At 40.6% G+C, this 20,328-nt stretch overlaps 1 pseudogene; it reads right to left on the bottom strand.

Annotated features, from left to right (window-relative positions):
- Positions 1-647: 647 nt before the first annotated feature.
- Positions 648-18,003, bottom strand: LOC128629988 (general transcription factor II-I repeat domain-containing protein 2-like; annotated as a pseudogene).
- Between the last annotated feature and the right edge of the window lie 2,325 nt (positions 18,004-20,328).

Consider the following 20,328-nt stretch of genomic DNA (forward strand, 5'->3'; position numbering starts at 1 on the left):
AGTAACTGCATTAGTGCCTGATGTCCCTACTGTAACCTCTTCCATTCCACATGATAATTATTATTTTTCTGTTGTTGTCCTGCGTTCAGCTCTTTTTCCAGTGGGCCTGCATGTGAGAGTTCTCAAGGCCGTTACTCCCCTTAACATTCCAAGATCAGTAGTACACCTGGGTGCGTCTCCCTCAGGGGCTGCGGACTCCCTGCAGTGTACTCCTCTGTGGTCAGAGACTCCCTCGCACGCTCCCAAGGCCGACAGGACATGAGTGGGGTCATCCTCTGCCCCATAAAGCACAACAAATGTTAAGCTTCCTGGACGTTATCAAGTATGGTCTTCAGTAGATCACTGTTTGCTCTCTTCATGACAAAATCCTGAGATCTGGGTGTTCTAACCTCTCCCCAAGGGTCATCCCCACGATACGCAAAGTATCTGGGTCGAAGACAAACATTGTTAACACACCCCCTGAGAAAGGATGTGTTGGAGTTTTTATTTTTTGCTTTTTCCATTTTTCTATTTTTAAATTTTTACATTTTCTATTACAATATAAAGTGTGATTAAGAGACAGGGTGATCACTGTCATGATTAATCAAACTGAGAAAATTGTTTTGTATTCATGTTTATTAGTCTATACTTGTATCAGCTATATGTGCTTAATCAGCTGTGTACTCTACATCACAATGACAACCACAAGCAAGTGCTGAACCAAACGCATGCTCACGCTTACAAACAATGTCTTGATTTTTGTGGTTAGGGAAAGAGACAGAATCTTTTACTCCTTTCTAGCCAATGGGAGAGGAGATGTTTGTTTCTGGTCTCCAGAGAGAGTGGTTTCAGGATTTGGTCATTGGTAGAAGGCTGACGTGGTCATACATTGATCACTAGTTAGTGTAAATGAAGGGACTGGATTGTGAGATTACTCTCCCTAGCTAGATGGGGCTTAGTAAGCCCCAGAGGGGGAGAATATATGGAAAATATCTGAAGTGCAAACAATATGTGTAACTGATATTTGGATATGTTAATGAAGTGAATTCAATATGTAACCAACATTTAGAATTATTACTTGAGCATTATCGTATAATCAATATTGGTTAAAAAACATCATCTATATGTACAATCAACGGTTAGAAGCATAATCTAAATCCATAGAACAATGTTTGATCAGGTTCTATTCTGAGTGGATTTGAGTGGAATGAACTCTGTGTTTCAGTGCACAACAATTGTTCTTCTGTATTAGCTGTCTCCTGTCTCCACAGCAATAAAAACTGGCAGTAGATATTCGCATGCGTGAGTAAATAACTTTGAGGCAGATACAAATTAGGGAGTTAGGAGAGGGCCTGGGGAAAGGAGGTAGATATCAGCGGGGATAACCGATAGAGACAGACAGATGCTCATTGAGGCCTAAGAAGGGAGTCAAGGTCAAGACACACAAGCCTGTGTGAAACCTTTTTTTGTAAAAGAAACCTTGTCCTCATGAAACCTTTTCAAGAAAAACAACTAACTGTGCATGTTCCACAAATTTAACATAACACATAGACATGAATATTTAATTGTGGCAAAAGAAGATTGGTCTATTTCAACGAGGAAAGGCAAAACCCCACCTACAGAGACTATGCTTTGGAGATAGGTATATAAAGACATGTTTGTGTTTGCATAATCCGGACACTCTGCAGACTGTCACACTTTATTGATTTTCAATAAAGTTTATTTCCTTTTTGACATCTACTAAACTCTCTGTCTCTGAAGTTTTTGACCTAGGCTAAAAGGCTGATTTTATTCACGACACTCGCAGGCCACAATGGGTTCTAAAATTTGACAGAGGGGCCGGGCCAGGAACAGACGGATGGAGTGTTTGTGTGAACTAATATAAATGACATGTAAAAGCCATTACATGAAAGGATTTGGCCTTTAACAGGTAGCAAAGCATGAATATGCAAGGCTCATTGTACCAATTGTTTCCCAAATGCATTAATTTGAGAACACAGTAGAGAAACTCACGTCCAGTTTCAGTGGGAACAGTGTTGTTGATCTCCCTTTTTTGCAGTGCATCAAACTCTGGAGTTAGTTTTGTTGTGGCAATTCTCAGGAGAGATCCGAGGTGTTGGTCAGTTACCTGGATCTGTGAGGGGCTTTGTCGATGTTCATGACGCTGAATGTCTGCTCACATACGTAGGTCGAGCCAAACCACGTCAGCATCTTCTGTGCCGTCCTCTGGAGGTTTGGAAACGTCTCTTCATTAAGTGAAGCATAAAAGTCATTCAGTTTAAGAGAGTTGAACTTCTCCTTTAAGATGGAGTCAGACTGAAGATCGCTCAGTTCCAATTGCAGCTCCTGTGGTGCTGTTTCAGGGTCTTGTGACAGGGGACAGGACACCAGCTGAACCGAGGGCAGAATTCTCTGTGCAGGTCGCCCAGTGATCTGTATTTCTTCACGTTTCGGGACGCCTCTTTCTGCATGGCTAGTGTGGGGAAATGAGAGAGAGATTTGTTTGAAATTTGACTGGAGAATAAAGTCAGCTTGGATTTGAAGGCTCTAACATTTGTGTACATGTCGTGCACAAACTGCTCTTTCCCCTGTAGCTTGACGTTCAGCTCGTTCGTGTGTGAAAATATGTCCACAGCAAACACAAAGTCACAAAGCCAGTTGTTGTCGCTTAACTCAGGAAATTCGTCGGATTTCCCCGTTAACTCCAAAAATGCGATAATTTCCTCTTTGAGCTCCCACACTTGTTGAAGCACTTTGCCCAAACTTAACCAGCGGACCCGATAGTGGTAGAGGAGTCCTGGTGATCCGCATCAGTTTCCTCCAGGAACGTAAGAAACTGACAATGCTGAAGTCCCCTTGCTCGTATAAAGTTAACAAGTTTTACGACTGGATTCACGACATGATTAAGCTGCAATATAGACTTACACAGAGATTCCTGATGAATGAGGCAGTGAAGGAAAATAACATCCTGCTCAGGGTTTTCCTCCTTCACTTTGTCCTGGATTCTTTTCAACAGCCCAATGTTTTTTCCAGTTAAATTTGCGGATCCATCCGTGGTGACATTGGCAAGTTTACTCCAAGGTATCTTCATAATCTCGAGGATAGCAGACACCTGGTTATACAAGTCCTCTCCCCGCCTTTTTCCTTTCAGGGACTCCATGGTCAAAAACTCCTCCATTATCTCAAAACTGTCGTTAATCCCTCGGATAAAATTAGGAGCTGAGCAGTGTTTTATGTCGTTACTTTCATCCAGTGCTAGTGAATATAACTTAAAGGACTCCGCCTTTTTGTTTAATTCACTGGCGCTATCCTCGTCAATTAGTTCCACACGGCGAGTCACAGCCCTGTGTCCTGTGTGATGAACTGATTTTTTCAAAATGTCCTTTGCCTATTTGACTATTATATTTGTTTGAGGCAGCTGCATTGTGGTCGTGAAACCAGCTAACGTTACGCTCCATGTAATGTTAGAGATAGACTGCAACGTGTTAGCATCGTTATCAAATACCTGTGTTATAAACTACCTCCTAATGGACCACCATGCATCGCCATTCAGCCCGTGTCCTGTCAGCTAAATGTAGCCTCATGTCACTAATAATTATTCACATGTTCATGCTTTTAATAAATCTTTTTATCCTGCCACCAGATCAGTGAATTTAAACTAATGCTTGCATTCAGAGTATAAGGGGTGTGTGTGCGTTTAGGAGTGCACCTCAGCACTTGTTATTAGCACTGTTTTATTAGTCCTTGTCAGACAGTGTTTGATAACTAAAATATCAGTCCGTAGTCAAGAAGCAAGCGAGGGTCAGGCGATCATGCAAACAAAACAAACGGGGCAAGACAGAAATCGTGGTCGGGGACGTAAGCAAAGGTCAAAGTCATTTATCGAATAAACACAGCAGGTAACGCTTGGAGAACGACAGAGAAACTAGTCTGCTGAACATTTACTTCTCAAAGTGTCTCTGTATCCGTGGTGAGTGGATAAGGTGATTGGCTGCAGGTGTGTGAGATCAGAACTCCGGGGAGGTGAGCACATGCGTGTGTGGGAAGTGTAGTCCTCAGCGGCCACGTTAGAAGTGGATGTTTCTTCTCGGGAAACCGAGTCCTGGCTGGGCTGAGATATGACAATAAGTTGGGTTGTCATACCTGTCTACTGGGTAAACTTCCAAACAAAGGCTTCTCCTCATCTACCAATAATCTCTCTGTACAAAATACAAGCACAGAAAAACAACAAATGTATATCAATGTTCTTTACCAAAAAGTAAAACATTTTTACTAACTACCCCTTAACACAGGTCAGTGAATATTGCAAATCTTATATATGAATTCTTAGTCTGTAAGAAATGGGTGCAGACTGACCTATAGACTGGATGGTGTAAGAACAGCTGCCCCAGCACATGATAGGCACACGGGGGTCCTGCTCATTAGGGTGCACCTTAAGGCCAACTTTATAAGTTGCGGTCCCAAATGTCATCAGCATCTCCCTTATGGAGCTTGAATAAGGGTTGCTATCAAAACACATCACAGGTCAGTGTTAAAGACACGCTCAGATACGCAGTTGTGAAAGGAAACCGTGGGTATGCTTACACTGGTGTGTGGTCCAGCCTGAAACTCTCAGGAGGAGGAGAGTCCTCCACAGTCTCTGTCTCACCAGTCTCATCTAAAAGACAAACACCACAATATGACTGCATGTGCACGCATACACACACAAATAAGGAGCACACGCACTATATATGATGAGACTCACTTGTTGGCTTGGCTCTCTTATGAGCAGAGTGCAAGGCTCTGATCTGCTGGCATGTTGTATTCAGCCAATGAGCCAGACCTGGCTGCTCACTATTGCTGTAACTACAAACATGCATGCATTTTACTATTTAACCAGAGAAAATGTCACCTCAATGGGACAACAGGCAAATTTACTGTAATAAACTGAGTCAGTGTGACTAAATATCTTGCAACAGCAGTGGATTAGCCATCTTACATAAGCAGAAACTCTATACTCTGATCTCAACATGGCAAGACATGCAATTCAGCTACAGATGATATCAATTCCCTTGCTATAAAATATATAAATAAATAAGAGGAATAATGGAATGGGGTATGCACTGTTACAGTGTCATTCTGTACCCTTCCATGGCATTTCATAGGCAAGTTTGCATTGGTTACAGAGCCACTACAACTAATTCGCCAATGCAATGGTTAAAATATTAAGCGGTCCGGATTCAGAGCAACTCCACTTAGAATAATCACAAGCACAAGTTTGTATGCGAGTACCTGCAGGTGGTCTCAGTGAGGGGCAGGAGAGGAATGAGTGTTACTGCGACACTTACAGAGTGGACACAAGTACTCCCCATTCTCTACATCGTAACTGGTTTGCTCATGCAGCCACTGCGCATCCTGACTCTGGAGTGTCTCAAAGTATCTGTAAGAGAAAATAACTGCAAGATTAAGAGACCATTATTTGACAACCTGTCAAATTTCCATGAGCTTTATATGTACCGTGCAATCACAGAAATGACCGAACTGGTCACATCTATTAAGCAGTGACAAGCAAACGGATCCACTGAGCTGTTAAGCTTGACATGGATGTAGGATTGACGTGGGAACACCATATACTGCTTGTAAAGCTCTCCGAGGTAACCTTATTCTTCAGGAGTGTAAACTGTTGGACAGCACTCCCCTCCATTGAAGAACGGGAACATATGAAAAGTATTTTTGATTGGGAAGCGCACAGCACACGGCGGAATCTGACGTCCTCAACAACCGAGCATTGCTGATTACCAAGCGTAACAAGTTCCATCACCTGATTTCTTTAGCTTTTGATACTCTCTGGCTGCTCCTAAGGCCATACAGACTTCATATGAATCCATAATGAACTTTTTCACACTATCTGTTGTTACCCAGATGAGGATGGGTTCCTTCTGAGTCGGGTTCCTCTCAAGGTTTCTTCCTCTTAAAACATCTTAGGGAGTTTTTCCTCACCACCGTCGCCACTCAATGGCTTGCTCAGTTGGGATAAATTCACACCTTTAATATCTGTATACCGTGTTGATATTTCTGTAAAGCTGCTTTGAGACAATGTCTATTGTAAAAAGCGCTATACAAATAAAATTGAATTGAACTGTACTTACTCCTAAGGTCAGATCAGGTTAACGTTCTTTGCTTCCCCATGAGGCACAATAAGTTTACAGACTTTGAAAGTAACACTGGCTTGATCTAAGACAGTGAAAAATAGTCAAGTGCACATAGCAAGCTTTGTTTCATGCTTTGTGTCGATGATCAGCTCACTGTATTGGGTCAAAAAAATATATATATCTGCAGATCGCATATTTAAGCCAAACACATCCAATTTGGATCTACATCTTATCGATCACCACACATCCATGAAGACTTTCCTGTACATCACAGATTAGGTTTTTGACTTTTCGGTCACAAAACATCCCGACTGATTGATTAATATTAGCTAATTTATTGTGATTGCTCATATAGAGGTCATATTATTTTCTAGACAAACTATTTACTGTTAGCTGCTGATTCTATTGCCTATATCCACAAACATTTGAAAGCAGCAAAACTTTTTATTTGGTTTTAAGTAGAAGGCTGTCTAGAAGTAACATTTTGCCCAACTCCTCAGCTCTGCCAGCAGTGAGAGTGCATGATGTGGCCACAGATGCCAATATGGCTACCAAAGGACAGGTCAGGGTGCATGAAGAGGGGATCATAGCTCTCTGTAACACACATGTATCCTCCAGAAATAAGCACACTGGCTACTCAAACCTATCCACTTACTTAACTTGAACACTGTAAACCATAACCTTACCTGGATTGTGAGGGGGTCTTTTGCGGTTCTTGGACATGACCGTAGAGCGTTGGACAAAGGCAGCGAGCACCATGGCAGTGCCATCCGGTAGGATCTCCTGCGCTTCGTGACACAGGACACACATCTCCATCTGCCTCCTCTCTCCTCCTCTGGCACGCCAACGACGAGGTCCCACACACACCAGAGCACCGTCACATGAACTGGGGCTGTACCAAGCAGAGACGGATGGTTACAAGTACACTATAACCTTAATTTTATGTTAAGGTCCCTCTGAATTTGTTAAAATAATCAGTGTTGAATAAATGGATTCATCTTTTTTTACTCACCAGGAAATTGCTAAAAATGGCCTAGGATCCTCTCTACTCATTTACCCCAACAGAAAATGCTCGAAATGAATATGCAAGATAAAGAGTTTAAGGATGGGAATTTACTTATGTTATGTGAAGACCACCATTATATGCAAGAACTTTTAGGACAAAGAACAGACAACTGCTCAGCAAAGTCAAGGAACTGTTGATGCATGCATTTACTGACATAAATGTACTGACTGGATATTGAGAATACAATACAAGTTGACTTATTAAGAACGCTGCGTCACTACGAGCATGCTTAGGTACCTATGCTCTGCTGATGTAGAGGCTGAGGCGTCCAGATCCTCTGAATCCTGCGTGAGCAGATCTATGTACTTATTGATAAAATGACTCTGGCTCTCTAATGTTTGAGCCATGGTCTTTTTCCAGCACAGTTCAGCTTTCCTTTTTCTCTATGCTTTGTCTTTGTCCCACACAGTCTGCAACACACACACACACACACACACACACACACACACACACACACACACACACACACACACACACACACACACACACACACACACACACACACACACACACACACACACACACACACACACACACACACACGTAGATTTAAGCTCTTCAACACTTTAAAGGGTAATGGTTAATATGTCAGTGGAATAGAAAGTTGCTCAAAGTGTGACCTCCTTGTGACAGTGCCCTGTTCCTTCACAGGGAGGTGCAGCAGCTGTGCACTCACGCATCGTTTTAATGCTAACCACCATCTGTGTAGAAAAAGATACATAATTTAGGAAAATACTTTTACAAGAAAACGATACAGCAGTGCAGTTAGAACTACATGCACACACAAAGTCAGCAAAACTAAGCAGATGTTCAATAGAACACATTTGTGCACTAAGAAGTATACACACACACCATACCATTAAATACTGAAGATGCATTACAATTTTACTAACATTTAATTTGCCTGTTTCTCTTCAAAGTACATACTGCAATACATCATTAGCCTTGGCCTACACCATGGCCTTCATATGTACATGTTCTGCCTGGTGCAGGTGTCCTGACAGTTTTCACTATATGGAAAATAAAATGCACACATCACAGTGCATGGAAGTTCAGTTTGTGTAGTAAGCAATCCTTACATGTCATTTAAATATTCATGTTGACATACAGCTTTTAAGTAACACGCACAATAATCCACATCAACAAACCCCTAGGGCCACCGACAGATGATCAGCAGCAAAACCGCTTTGTGACAGTGAAGCATTTGTGCTTCACCGTGGTGAGAGGTGCTGCTTTGCCTACCGGCCACACCACCTTGAGCGGTGTTGCACTGCTTGGATTTCAAACAGGTCTCGATGATGCAGCACTGCTTTAAACTTCATGGTAAAAACGCTCATCTTTTGTATGTTGCGCCTACCTTCAGTGAGCGAATTGTAAAACATGCTAGGCTGCCACCTGGTGGACATATTAGGTGCACGCATAGAGAGAGTAAGGCAAATTGCAAACATAATCAAGATGTAATTTCACTTTAAGGATCCAGCGAATCATGTCTTTGTGCACTTCCAAGTGAGGCGCGCGCTGCAAGGCCTCTAACAGAGCCAGGATGCTTGGAGTGTTGCCGGGGGCTTCACCGGGACCTGTGATACAAGAACCACAGATCTAACTACAGGCTTGAGGTTTTGAGATTGTGTGAGATGATGTACAAAACTTACGGGAGATTTTGAGGGTGAAGTTGAAAGTAACTTCATCGTCATCCCCAATGTTCTCTAGCTGTTGCTGCTCCTCCAGCAGAGCCATGCCTAACAAGTGCAGCACCTGTAGCAACACACACATACAGAACTGTGAACACTACTCAGTCATTAAAAAGTGATGCTCATGAACACAGCATAGCAAGTGGAATTTTGTTGAATTTACTACACTATCATGTCATTTTAACAAAACATCCAAACATTTACCCTCTGCAGCATGGACTCAGACCAGTGTCCTCCCTGGGCTCCATAGCCCACTGCAGCACAGCTCCCAGCATGCCAAGCAGCACGTCACACTGCAGAATGTTTCCCAAGCTGGCAAACAGTGGGCAGAATGGAGGCAGGGCTACGACACACACAGACACTCACACTTCAGCAATCTGCATTCAACTGACCAATCATTTTCAGATATGACTACAATCACTGAAGAAATAGCTTACCTGGGTCCTCTCCATTCTGTCTCTTAAGCTTTCGCTGAGCTTCCTCTGCCTGTATCCAAAATAAACTACATCAAAATTTAGAAAAACCATTAGTGCTCATGTGACTAAAGAGAATTACTAAATCTGCCAAAAGCAGCACATCACCTTAAGGACATCCTCAGCACTAACAGCCAAATCAAATGCAAATGGATAAGTGCATATATTGAGCTTCCAAAGAGCATTTCCTCATTAGACCACTAGGCACTCAAACTGGTCATTTATGTGCTTTTCTTTATCAATCACACAATCTGACAGAGGCTCTACACTTAAGAGAAGGAACTAAAGAATGAAGTAATATGTGAGTTGCAGACAGTTTTAGTTACTGCATAGCAGGAGCTCGGGTACATGCTTTAAGTAGTGAATTATTATTTACAAAAACTGTTTTCAGAATTGTAATGCTGTTCTCTCCAGGGAAGGGGTCACAATGTTAACTGATGTCTGCCCCAGAGACAATAACAGCACCGAGACTCTTCCCATAATGTCTAACCTGAAATCTTCCTGTAATGCTGCAGACCGAGGGGTCCTGGTCCATGCCACCATGGAGGACATTTTAAGCTCATTGTAAAACACTGATTTTGAGTTTCTTGAAGCATTTGTGTGTTCATTTGGAAGTATGCTTGGCTCTTTATCTTGTTGAAAGCCAAGTCTGAACCTCCTGGCAAGGGCAAGCTAAAGGTTCTGGGCTAAAATGTGATTGCTCCTCCCTCCCTCCCTCTCCCTCTCCCCCTCCCTCTGCTTCAGCAGTTCAACCCCAGATACCAGGCAAAAATTACTTCATGTATACAGAGATCCCCAAACTATACACTGAAACCAGACCTCATTTCAGAACATCTCGAAGAAAAAACATTTTATGCCTACATATTTATTATATATCTATTTTGTAATTGCTTTTTTTATATTATGTGACTGTTTTTTATAATGCTCATGTTTAAATAAAGGATTTAAAAGTATTATTTATTTATACACAAAGTGGTATCGAGTATCGTGTATTTTTGCTGGTATCGACTACTAGATTTTTGGTATCGTGACATCCCAGGATTGGACATTCTATGTTTGAGTTATAACAACTTCCTTTTTCATGGTGAAACTTCTAAATTTGTGAGAGCGCCACGCCCACGGCAAGCAGCAAAAATTCAAAAGCTTCGCAATTTAGCATCGTCAATGCCTGTAGATGAGACTGACCGAACGTGATGCCGATCTGATGAAAGCTCTAGGAGGAGTACGTTATAGTACGAGGCCTGGAAATGGCAAAAAAACGGAGGAAAAAATTAAGAGAAAAATCAAAATGCTGACTTCCTGTTGAGTTTAGGGTATGGGCTCAAGAGACCAGGGAGTCAGCCATTTTAAGTGTTGTCTCAATTGCAAAATCCTTCCAGTGCACTGGAACGTTCACTCCCTAAAAAATCCCCACAACGCACCACAAAAACCAGGGAGTATCGATACTCACTGTGTTCCCTTACTGGAAATGACCTCATGTCTCTCAGCTAATGTCCCTCTCTAGTGTCTGGTTTAGACACTAGAGCTATACTGAGAGCTATTGTAAATGCACTGTAGCACTTGTCTGTCCTGCAGACTTCATAGTTGAAAATGTGAACTGCTTGCTCCCAAAACTTCTTTAGTGCAGATTAGGGCTGCACAATTAATCGAATATCGATCGCGATTACGATTTTGACTGCCCACGATTAAATGAACATGATCGACTGCGATATTGACATTTAAATTCCGTCCTCCGCTCACAGAAAACTCCACTGCAGATCAAATCAAGCGGCTCCTACACTACAGCCAATCACCATAGAGTGGCGCAGGGATGACGTAATTTTGTAGTGCCAAAACCCCGAAACGGAATTAGCATTTCAGCCCTCGAGTTGCTAGCTTCGCTTCGAGCTCCAGAGCGAGGGGAAATCATGAAATTAGCACGATGCTAAATAGCACTTCAGAGGTTGTCGGGGACATTAAACCTAATCACGCTGAGTGGGAAAAAAAAACTTTGCAGATAAACTCAGGGCTCTATGGTGCAACCATTTCACTCGCATTGTGACTGAAAAGTACTTTGTGTGACTGTGAATAAATATTTATTCACACCGGTGTGAGTGACCTGTTCGGAGTTGTATAATACAATCGGAATAAAAACTACAGGTTGTCCAAAATACATCTACACCGCGCAACAGTTCCTTTCACACTGCTTTTCATCTCCTCAGTCCACTGTACAAGTGTGGAAATACTGCAAAGAAGCCATTATGATGAAGTGAGTAACTCTACATCATCTGCTTCTCTCAACTCTCCGATCTCACAACCGCCATCTTTTATTGATCCCGCAAAATGACCTGAACTTTCACCTGCTCGTGTAGACACAGCGGCTTCGGGCGGAGTAAATTAATAATAACATTACAAGGTGGGTTCAAATCAAACTTCTTTATTAAATAATTCCTCACCAATCACAATCAAGAGTAGAACTGTTCCGTCTGTAAACATACAGTACACTGCAGCTCTCCTTCACTAACTCTAATTCACTCCATTTAAACTCACGGTTGCCAGATATCACTAGAAAAGTCAACTCCAGTTTCTATGTTTTGATTTATCCCCCCAAAACACAATATTATCAGCATACATGGACACTGTACTGGGGAACCGATCTAAAACTGAAACAAAAATAAAACTACTAAAATGTAAAGACAGAAAATGTGCTTAGTTATAAATAAATCATTTAATATATAAAAAAATAGATATTATAATAACTTCATAAAATATAAATAAAATGAGAAATGAAATAATGTTTAATTACTATGGGTTGCATTTAATATCAATTTGACCTTAACCTTAGATCACTACTTCCTTAGAAAGCTATCAGCCTTTTTCCTAATATGGATCATTTTTGTTAGTCTACTCTTAATTAGGACTCTTTATTGTTCAAGATATTTTAAAATAAATATTTTATGCTGTATATTTATCAATTAATCAACAGTATTTCTCATTGCTATTATTTTATTCAGTTAACAGTGACCATGAGCAGAGAGATTACATTTACCTGTTTATCTGGATCAGTTTCAGCTGTAAAAATCCTGATCGGAGCATCAGTAATGAACACCATTAAACTAAAGCGCTTTGCTTCGCTTAACAAATTGTTAGTGCTGCCAAGCTGCTGTGGTGCAAGTGGAATAAAACACTTTGGGATGTGCTGTTAACTCCACGTTGAGCTGAAGAACATGCCACCCCATCAGTAAATATATTTTCCTAGAACAACTCTGTGGTGTTTTATTCAGTTGTTGATTTTGTTTGTGTGTTGATTTTGATGTATGTTTTGGATCGTTGTCCTGCTGGAAGATCCAACCACGGCCCATTTTAATCTTACTGGCAGAGTCAGTCAGGTTTTCATTTAATATCTGTTGATATTTGATAGAGTCCATGATGCCAGGAAGTGATGGACTTTTAACAGCTTGACCACACCACATCATGGCTCATGTGAAAGTAGACACTTAAGACTTTAAGAATTAGCAGTTATTTCAAGTATTTCTTCTTTGACCTAGACTACCTGGGGCAATACATTCAGAATTATTATTTTTTTAAATTATCTAAACTTTTTTTTTTAACTTTTAACACAAATGTTATCTCTTCACAGCAAATGTTGATATAAACCCCACTCCTGGTCTCAAAGATGCCCAGAGTACTTGTCCATGAACACCGAAAATATGAGGAAGTTATCTCTAACTACTACAATGGTGTGTAAGGTTATCCAAACACAGGTAAAAACCTCTCCAAATGGCGCCAAATCTCTCCAAATGGCACAAAGCTTATAAAAATGGCACAAAGCCTTTAAATATTGCAGACTTCTAGAAATAGAAGGAAAAAAAATGTTAAAGGCACAAAATAACCTCCAAGTGGCACCAAATGTCTCCAAACCAAAGAAAAGAAGAGCCACTCAGAAATAACTACCCCAGAAGCTGTGACACATCCGGGCTTTTTCGGGAGCACGCGGCCGCTATAAGACACCAATAAATCACATGCTGAGTGAAAACCAGTAGACAACTAGCGATCAGAAAAAAACTGCCAAACACGCAAAAACCTGCCTGCTGTATAAAGTTTTGCAGGAAGGCCGCTAGAGCAGAGAAGCCATTTCCTGATAGTTTCTCTGCACGGCCCTGTAGCGCTGTGCTGATTGGCCTGTACCGCTGACACACAACTCAAGACGCACACGTAAAGGGTTGTGCTGAAGACACATCTGATTTTCTCAGCCTCTGAGTGGTCAATCATGTCGAGTTTGGGCTTGTTTGAAAGCTAGAAGAATCTACAATTGGTCCAAGTGGGTGTTAATCAAGTTAGAATGCCCGATTATAATTTAGGAGGCGGGTTGTTCAGCATAGCCAAAGCAGATTAGCTTCTTTTAGATGGTGTCTCAGTTCAGTTTATGGCTAATAACTAAATTGCAGAGGTGTGGGATATCAAAACACTTAATCCATTTTGAAGAGGACATTTGTGACTAAATCTGGAACTTTGCATTTGCTTTCGTCAATAAATGCACAGTTCCATATTTAGTCACAAATGTAGTAAACACAAGTAACGTTGTTTTACTGTCAAAAAAGCTTTATTCCTGCTCTCCGATTTATCTCTGTCTCAATGTTTTCATGGAGAGGTGTGAATTGTTTGCCCAGCAGGGAGTTCAAACTCCGCCCCTTTCCCATACCCCTGCTCACTAGCAGTTAAGCACAAAGTCATGAAACTGCACACACAAAAAGCCACCAGTGTCCTGACTAATCTTATACCAGAACTGCGGTGATACAATAATTCATTTATCTATACTAATTGAAAATGTCCGATAAGTTGTTTTCCATTCCGCCGGTGGAATGAACGCTAGTGTCGGGGCGAAAGGGGTTAATATCTGTTGATATTTGATAGTCCATGATGCCAGGAAGTGATGGACTTTTGACAGCTTGACCACACGGCATCGCTCTTATGCCAGTTGACTTTTGCAGATGAAGCTTTTCCATAACATTCCAGAGCGTATTTTACCACCTTAACATCACCTCTAATTAAAACTGTGATATCATCCGCATATGCAGATAATTTGGTGGGTTGTTGACAGTTTAGAGTGTCGATTTGTAGACCTGTTAATTCTTTCCTAAGCTTAAAGAAATGGAGAGAGAGAGAGAGAGAGAGAGACTTGTTTCTGTCAGGCTCTCATAGTGACTCAGGCCTCAGCTGGTGTCCTTCGTGCTGAAATCAGTCACCAGCGTGCAGTTCACTGAATCTTCCTTACAGCATAAACATGATACACCATGTAACCAAAAGTATATGGACGCCTGACCATAACACCCACATGTGCTTCTTCCCTGAACTGTTGCCACACAGCTGAAATCACACAGCTGTATAGAACATCTCTGTACGCTGTAGCGTTACAATTTCCCTTCACGGGAACTAATAGACCCAAACCGGTTCCAGCATCACAACACCCCTGTACACAAACCCAGCTCCATGAAGACACAGTGTGTTACGGTTCATGCAGAAGAACTTTACTGGCCAGAAGAGTGGACTCTATTGTAAGAGCAAAGGGGAAATACATCTGGAAGGGGATGTTCAACACGCGTATACTGTACGGGTGTGATGGTCAGGTGTCCACAAACTTTTAGCCATATAGTGTGTTCTTGAAGAAAAAGGAAGCTGGGTTCCAATGTTCAGACTTGATGACAGAATTTTAATAGAGCTGTGATGGTTTAGCCCGAGACGGGACTGAAAACACTCAATCCACCCTCGCACAGAAAGTGATTTGGGTTAAAAGAAAAAAAAAAGACACTTCCAGCAGGGTTTACTGACTGTTTGGTAAACAGCTCCCCAGTACAATACGTTATAATAATGCAGATACAATGAGGGCCTCAGAAACCATAAACTAGGCTTTTATCACAAAACACAGCACTGAAGCACTAAATCTCGATTCGAACCCCAGACCCCAACTCCAGAGAAGCGAGGTCAACATGATAACCACTAACCCACCACGCCCCTATAACAATAACAGGTGGTCATGGTAACACGTCACACAACCCCATCCTTGATTATCGGCTACTATAGGAACGATAACATATTAGAACAAGTGCATTTACATACGAGGGTGAATCAAAGAAATGAAAACCTTATAAAAACCATATATAAAATTTATATATAATATATATTTTTATGTATATATATATATATATATATATATATATATATATATATATATATATATATATATATATATATATATATTTTTTTTTTTCTTTACAAACTTTTCTCAGCACTATAACTCTATAACTCTGACTTTCCACCAGATCTCTTCCCTTTAGCACACAAACACTTTGTACTCGATCAGCCTGACTCCCCTGGAGGTGTCCATCATGGAACATCCTGCCAGACCTGAACGTCAGCACGTCTCAGAGCCACGGACGGGAGAAAAGGAAAGACACATGACGGTGTGGAGAGAAGACGAAACGCTGAGTGACTCAGAGAGAGCCTCATCGATCCACTGATCACGTCATACCACTTATTATTATTATTACTGATGTGCCGAAGCTCGGTTTCCATTTTTAATCCCTTATAAGATTAGAGGTATAATCTGCTTATAATCACGTATACGATCTGATCATAATATACATCATGCATGTTATTGTTTTACACACACACCCCTTCGTTGCCAGAGATCTAATTAAAGACTGAGATTGAACGTGTCCCTCCTTCTGATAGCGTAAAATTACATGTTACAGATTTGGAATTGCATTCTCGCTGTGATGTCTCTCACTCTTTACTGGTAGGAAGAGCGAGAGAGAGAGAGAGAGAGAGAGAGAGTGTGTGTCAGAGAGCGAGCGAGTCAGAGTCAGAGATAGAGAGAGCAAATTTAATAATAATAATAATAATAATTATTATTATTATTATTATTATTATTATTATTATTATTAATAATAATAATAATTTAAAAAACGGAGCAGATCCAATAGGGCTTCGCAGCAGCAGTGCTTTACCTCAAAGTGATTTGTAACACACACATGGTGGAAATGGTGTAGCAAAAGTCATGCAACCATTGTGGGGGTAGGGGGGGCTCTGAATTTGTACCTGATGCATCATCTTTTATAATTGTGATTAATGGTCCATTAGAGAAGAAAAAATTCAGTTCCATTCTTTGATTACTTATTTGGCATCCAGTGAATATTCACAGTTTAAGGCCATGTGGAACAATTTCCAAAATGCATTTAAATGGGGTAAATTGTGTACATTGAACCGAGAGTACTAGACATGTTTGCTAAAAGCAACACAAAGGCTTTATTCACACTGCAGGAATTTTATATTGTGTGTTTAGATTTTTTCTTTTAGACAGACTGTTCAACTGCAAATTTGTTCTGGTGAATGACAGGCATTCAAAATCTTTCTGCAGAACTCTGTTGAAGATTCTGTACATCAGAGTTTCATCTGAACTTCAACAAAACATTTCACATGTATAGAGTTTTGTCTACGTTCATCAAGTAATCACATTTATAAGTTTATTTATTAATCACGACAGTTCTACTGTGCACGTCTATTACACAACTATCAGTGCTGTTCTGCTGGATATCGGCTCATTTCTGGAGCAGAACAAACTAAAGTTCATTAGACTTACCTCTGATCAATGCGGGTCATCACATGTTGGATTTCGGGTATTTCACTGCCTCTCGGTGTTGTACAACTGCAGGAGCCGTGGGAGGTGTTGATCAAGCCCTTCAAACAATGCCTTCTTTAAGTCAGGTGACACAAGCCTGCACAACTCGAACATAACCTGTTGAAGAGAACCAAATTTAAAATAGTCAAGAGACAAATCTCCACCATTCTGAAGGCATAAAGTACGTATTCATGTGTAAGCAAACATTTGTTTTATCTATGGAAAATAAATGAACATTAGAACAGATTTACTTGTCTCTGACTGAACAAAGCAGGCCATATTAAACTGGGTTAAATATACAAATCCACACAGTTCACCAGTCCAATAGAATCTGTACAACACATTAGCAATACTTCTGCTCTGTTTAGACCCAGAAAATATAAAATACTTACTTTAGTATGAAATTTCTGTCGAGTGTCTACCATGGGGTCGGGATTTACGGTCTGTGAACACGTGCAGGAAAAGCAACCCACACGTGCAACCCTGACCGAGTGAGAACGACTCAAACGATTCAAGAAGAGGATTCTGAATCGGCTCATTTAAAGAATCATTACCAAAGCAGCTTATCCTACTTCGATGGTTTGATAACAACAGCCCGTCTTACAGAGTGCTGCAGGAATGAGTCGTGAAACCCAGAAACGAGTCAGCATATTAGCACTTCCGTCAATGGGGTTTTGGGTTAAATGCCGGAAATAAGGTCTGTGGTGAACACAAACTCAAGATGTTTTTACGTTTATCTCGACACACAGCCTAGTGAGAGACTTTTATTATTTTAAGGTACATTTCCTGAAGAAAATGTGAGTGGTGCTTGCCGTGGCAAAATTCGGATCGGGTGCCAATACTTTTGAGAACTGCCCGTGAAGGGCGCCAATAGTTTTGAGAGCCCGACGCATAGGGCGCCAATAGATTTGACAGCCGGACGCATAGGGCGCCAATAGATTTGAGAGCCAGCCGCGTAGGGTGCCAACAGATTTGAGAGCTGGACGCGTAGGGTGCCGATAGATTTGAGAGGCGGAGATCTAAAAATAGTAGTGCTACACAAGCTTGATCGCAGTCGTGTTGATTAAGGAAAGCTACAAGGTTACAGATGTGAGGTTCTGACCTTTACGGTACAGTGAGGATGAGCAGAACATCTACACAGCATGGAACTGTGAATAGACTCAGTGTCTGTGGACTCGTGTACACACAGTTTGGTGAGATTATGCTACAGGAACAGTCAAAATACACCATGGCCTTGAATGTTTTGGCCCCGTCGTAAACACTGAACAATCACAACTACTCTGTTGAGAGCGAGAAATGACCTCACAAAGTGGTGTGTGTTGACGTCCATTTTATATAGTTACTGTTTCTGATAGAAAATCAATCTCCCTCGTGCTCTCAATACTGCACTGTAACAGTGTGGGACAGAGACCCAAACAGCAAGGTGAAAATGATCTCTCTGCAAAACATGCGTAAAAGTCGTTTAAACAGATTACACAGTGTCTCTTTCTCCTGCAAGGGGTATGTCAACTTCAGACCAGAACTATATACCCACCCAGCTACCAACACACACGCACACACGCGTGCACACACACTAATTCAGCCACTTAAAAACAGCAAGGACTTTTATAAACAATTAAAAATAGACTATAATATGAACATTTTAACAAATTAATAATAGCGCAAAAACACACCAGTTAAAACAGTGTAAATACCCTCCTTTATCAAAAGTCTGCTCTTGCGCCCACACTCTCGATCTGATGCCAGCTGGAGCCGTCTCTTCATGGTCCCCTCGACCTCCATCTCTGCAGCTTTAGCCGTGAAGAGGTTTCTATGAACTGCAGCTTTGGAATAAAGCAACACATATCGTAAGGTCATTATGAATCTTAAGCATTAATTACACTTATACCATGGTCAGTGTGAATACTGGATCCTGATTGGCTGGAAGGTGTGCATTATAACTGTTTATTATTATTAAAGTCCATGGGTGTTGATTTTTTGTTCTTCTGTTTTTCTTTCGTCTTTGTAATTCACTCACAATCTGTTTAAAGACCCTCTCAGCGGGGATATGACACTGATTATTAATCAATTTACACCTTGTTTTCCAGATTTTATAGTTAGCGGTGCATATAACAAACCAGTAAGAGTATTTTATTTTTTTTTGGATAAAAAAAAAAAAAACACTGTCCTTATAAAACCTTTCTAAAAAGCAACTAACTGCGCATGCTCCACAAATCTAAGATATCATATAGACATGAATAATTAATTGCGGCAAAGAAGACTGGTCTGTTTTTAATGAGAAAAGGTAAAATCCCACCTAAAATGAGTTCGCTGTGAAGAAAGGTATAAAAGGGGCTTGTGTGTGTTTGTATATTTTAGAGTTTCTGCAGAGTGAATCACTTTATTGTTTCAATAAAGTTTGATAATTTTTTGGCATCTACAAACCCTCTGTCTCTGAAGTTTTATTTTAACTTAGGCCGGAAAGATTGTTTCCATGACATTCTGAGGGCTGAAAAGTGCTTCTTCTAGCCAGAGACCCCAGTAATTGTAAGGATATATTCCACAACCCCCCTACAGGCCATAAGACAATAGTCATTCTAGTTAAAGTATATGAAACAGACCAGCCTTATAGCATACACACATCACCTATTGATGATGTGAAAAGATCTAGGGAGAGGTTTCAGACAGCACTAGACTGCTCAGTGAGGCGATATAACAGCTGCACTGCTGCCACCTAGTGGATACTAATGTCCACCAACTCATTTAAAATGTCAATAAACTATCATTTGTACGTTTATAATTACATAAACTGTTCACATACCACTGAACATAAGTATTAGTACTTAGTGTGTATGTAGTCTACTATAACTGTACCATACATTTCTGTCTAAAAAAAACATTCGGAGTACACTCCACTTTGCCCACTTTTTAGTGGATTTTAGGATTATGTTCTTAAAACAGCTTTGCCTTTCATTAATAATAATAATAATAATAATAATAATAATAATAATAATAATAATAAAATAAATAGGCTTGTTTTTAAGCATGACGCTTCCAAATTCACTCTGTTTAAATAATTACTTTAAATAGAAAACTTATTTTCCCTGTACTTTAGAGACATTGTACTGTTCGTGAAGAACAAACACGATCTCATGATGGAAATCATCAACTTTTGCATTGAGATTATACGAGGGGAGATCTTATATAATGATTTTTTTTTAATCGCATGTATTTTAGAAAAAAAAAAAAGTTGTGTGTGTGTAATTTAATTATTTACAGCCAAAGCCTCTGAGAAAATACGTTCCAAACACATATGTGGTGCCGACAGAGAAGAAGTGCTATGATTTAACGT

Source organism: Ictalurus punctatus, unplaced genomic scaffold (genome assembly GCF_001660625.3).
Source record: "Ictalurus punctatus breed USDA103 unplaced genomic scaffold, Coco_2.0 Super-Scaffold_100046, whole genome shotgun sequence".
Classification (NCBI taxonomy): domain Eukaryota; kingdom Metazoa; phylum Chordata; class Actinopteri; order Siluriformes; family Ictaluridae; genus Ictalurus; species Ictalurus punctatus.